Below are 4108 nucleotides of genomic sequence, written 5' to 3'. Positions count from 1 at the left end.
CTTACTCCTTGGAAGGAAAGTTATGACCAACCTAGATAGCATATTCAAAAGCAGAGACATTACTTTGCCAACAAAGGTCTGTCTAGTCAAGGCTATGGTTTTTCCAGTAGTCATGTATGGATGTGAGAGTTGGACTGTGAAAAAAGCTAAGCACCAAAGAATTGATGCTTTTAAACTTTGGTGTTGGAGAAGACTCTTGAGAGTCCCTTGGACTGAAAGGAGATCAGTTGGGGTGTTCTTTGGAAGGAATGATGCTAAAGCTGAAACTCCAGTACTTTGGCCACCTCATGCAAAGAGTTGACTCATTGGAAAAGACTCTGATGCTGGGACTGATTGGGAGCAGGAGGAGAAGGGGACGACAGAGGATGAAATGGCTGGATGGCATCACTGACTCGATGGACATGAGTTTGAGTGAACTCCGGGAGTTGGTGATGGACAAGGAGGCCTGGTGTGCTGTGGTTCATGGGGTCACAAAGAGTCAGACACGACTTAGTGACTGAACTGAACTGAATTAAGACAATTAACAGCAAGAGCTGAGCTCTGCTAGAGTAAAAAAGTGACGACTTCTGAGGTCAAGAGGTCAAGGAAAACTGCACAGGCACAGAAATACTCCATGGTGCTCAAAAAGGAGGTGGCACCACCTCATAACAGATAATGCCAAGCATCCCACAAAGCTCTGTGCTGGGATCCAGCACAAGATGCAAAAGATGCCTATGCATCTTTCCAGAGTGTCCTAAAACAGGTCTGATGCTGGAAAAGGAAAGAGATATCTGGCCAAAGATAAACACAGACCCAGAAGAACTGCCCCATAAAGATGATTTAACCACCTCTTCACTGAACTCCTCATCTTCCTCCTCATTAGGGAGGATGCCCTTGTGTCTCCTGCATTGGCAGGCAGATTCTTTACCACTGCACCACCTGGGAAGCTTATTATTGGGGACTGATAAATAAAGGAAGCCTTTTATTGTTTCACACTGTACTGTTTTTGGAAAGGTCACCGATATACATTCTTTAGTGCCAGCAGTAATTAGCTGCACCAGTCCCAAATGCTTAGTCAAAGAGTTGAAGTCCTTTAAGGAAAGAAGCCTCTAAGGATACTAGAAAAATAGTCTGAAGATAATGCAGTTAGAAATAAGCCATTGTCCTGGGTTTTTTGTTTGCTTGAGAGATGAGATCAATATTGTAAAGCAAATTTTCTGGCTTGTGTTATATCAACTCACATGGCCAATCTCAAACTATTATAACTCAGCCCATCACTATTCCAAATGACACCAGAATAAGTAACTTTCTCCAGCTTGTTGAAAATTATATGGCCTCATTTTCCTTAGAATTCTGATTCTGGAGGACAAAAATTCCAAACTTCAGAAAATAGAAGTCCTTCCTTTGTAAAATGATAAAGAAAAAAGAATAGAAAAAAAAAAAAAACAAGGAAAAATGAAGAAAAGAAAAATCTAAGATGCCCATGGGAATCAAACACGTCCAGGATTCTGTACTGTCTGTACTGTTTGCCTTCACAGAGCATGCCAACTTCCTAAATATAACAAAGACTGAGCTACAGTGTCCCAGGAGGTTTGTGTTCAGCTCCTCCTGCAGTCCCAGGCACTGTGTCACTCAGAGCACAGAAGTACTTGGCCGAGTCTTTCCAATGAGCTGGTATTTTCCTCAGGTGGAAGGACATCTCACTGTTCCTAAATTCAGCCTCAAAACCTTTGATGCCTGAAACAAGATTGTCTCCAGACATGTACTTCAGGAGAAGCTGGAGTCCTTGGTTGGGGTACTGCACGTACCAGAAGAGATACGGTGAAACAGAAGATGAGTAGTTGCACTTCAGCTCCAGACGGGCTCCTTCAGAGACAGTGATGTGGTCATCAGGCTGGGTCACTGACTGGGCTCCAGCTCCTGCTGAAACACCAATGCTGAATCAGTGAACTCAGCTAAAACAAAAAGTCTCTATTCAACACGGAGCAATATTCCACGTGTGGACAAAGGAGTAAAATGGAGTAGTACTCACTCAGAAACAGGAGCATCTCAAGCATCAAGGTGAACACCAAGGTCATAGTAGAGCAGTGAAGAGGCAGTGAGCTCCTTTCTAACAGGTTCCCCACAAATAAGTCTGAAGACTGGCTGACTTGAACCCAGGTTTCTCTGAATAAGAATGACAAAGGATTTATATTTCTTCTGATGGAGGTTGTAGGGAGGTTGTTAGGAAGAGAAGCTGTCTTAACAAAATGCCTACCTCTGGTGTCTGAGATGCTTTACATCTCACTGTGTAAAAAATGGTCAGAATATCTCTTTAAACCATAGGGGTTTTGTGAGGTTCTTATGATCTTTTACAGAAAAGCAATTTCCAATTTAAGCAGCAGTGCCCTCCAGAGGCCAAATTGAGAACTACGGAGAAGTTCACTGTTCTCATTAACACACCCCACCTTTTTATTTCCCTTCTGTGGTTGAATTCCAAAGCATTATGATTATGTACAGAAGAGGATTTATATGTTGTCAGCCTTGAACTGTATTAAATTTGCTTTTTTAAAAAACACAGAATTGTGATTTTAAAATTCCCTGTGTTACAGGACAGCACAGGGAACTATTTTCAATACCCAGGGGTAAACCATAATGGAAAAGAAAATAAAAAAGAAAATCTATATATGTATAACTGAGTCACTTTGCTCTACAGAAGAAATTAGCGTAACACTGTCAATCAGCTATACTTCAACTTTTAAGTGTTGGATACAAAATAATTTTTAGAATGAAACATAAAATCACAATGTTACAATTTTTTTAGTTTCCAGATTTAACTATGAGTCAGAAGGAAATACCATTAATCCAGAAGCCTTCACTAATAAAGGTGAAATTGAGACATTCTCAGATGAAGGAAAATTAAGAAAAGTGGTCACCAGAAGACCTATCCTAATAATGTCTAAAGGAAGCTCTATAAACAGAAATAAAATTATAAAAGAAGGAGTCTTGAAACAAGAAAGAATAAAGAATACAATAAGCAAATTTATGGATAAATACAATAGACTTTTCCTCTTGAATTTCCTCAATTATATTTGGTGAAAATACAGCATATTATATATATAATAATATTATTATATATCTGGTATAAATTATAACACTGTCTAATGAGGCTCTAAACATACATGGAGGAAATAATAAAGAAAATTATTTTACAATCAGATCAGATCAGTTGCTCAGTCATGTCCGACTCTTTGCGACCCCATGAATCGCAGCACGCCAGGCCTCACTGTCCATCACCAACTCCCGGAGTTCACCCAGACTCACGGCCATCGAGTCAGTGATGCCATCCAGCCATCTCATCCTCTGTTGTCCCCTTCTCCTCCTGCCCCCAATCCCTCCCAGCATCAGAGTCCTTTCCAATGAGTCAACTCTTCGCATGAGGTGGCCAAAGTACTGGAGTCTCAGCTTTAGCATCATTCCTTCCAAAGAAATCCCAGGGCTGATCTTCTTCAGAATGGACTGGTTGGATCTCCTTGCAGTCCAAGGGACTCTCAAGAGTCTTCTCCAACACCACAGTTCAAAAGCACCAATTCTTCAGCGCTCAGCCTTCTTCACAGTCCAACTCTCACATCCATACATGACCACAGGAAAAACCATAGCCTTGACTAGACGAACCTTTGTTGGCAAAATAATGTCTCTGCTTTTGAATATGCTATCTAGGTTGGTCATAACTTTCCTTCCAAGGAGTAAGCGTCTTTTAATTTCAAGGCTGCAGTCACCATCTGCAGTGATTTTGGAGCCCCAAAAAATAAAGTCTGACACTGTTCCCACTGTTTCCCCATCTATTTCCCATGAAGTGGTGGGACCGGATGCCATGATCTTCGTTTTCTGAATGTTGAGCTTTAAGCCAACTTTTTCACTCTCCACTTTCACTTTCATCAAGAGGTTTTTGAGTTCCTCTTCACTTTCTGCCATAAGGGTGGTGTCATCTGCATATCTGAGGTTATTGATATTTCTCCCGGGAATCTTGATTCCAGCTTGTGCTTCTTCCAGTCCAGCGTTTCTCATGATATACTCTGAGCACAACTTAAATAAGAAGGGTGACAATATGCAGCCTTGACGAACTCCTTTTCCTATTTGGAACCAGTCT

General features: G+C 41.1%; 1 long non-coding RNA gene across 1 annotated transcript; it reads right to left on the bottom strand.

The window, feature by feature from the left end:
* Positions 1-1459: 1459 nt before the first annotated feature.
* LOC147365037 (uncharacterized) lies at positions 1460-2635 on the bottom strand. Its single transcript, XR_015135119.1, has 2 exons — positions 2012-2635; positions 1460-1899 (listed from the first exon to the last, which is right to left on the bottom strand). It is a non-coding gene; the product is annotated as an uncharacterized LOC147365037 (long non-coding RNA).
* Positions 2636-4108: the final 1473 nt, after the last annotated feature.

Source organism: Bos grunniens, chromosome 10 (assembly GCF_055505025.1).
Source record: "Bos grunniens cultivar Pamir isolate PY7600 chromosome 10, Bosgru_T2T1.0, whole genome shotgun sequence".
Taxonomy (NCBI): Eukaryota; Metazoa; Chordata; class Mammalia; order Artiodactyla; family Bovidae; genus Bos; species Bos grunniens.
Note: the sequence above shows the minus strand (reverse complement) of the source record. Positions and strands in the feature narration are given on the sequence as shown.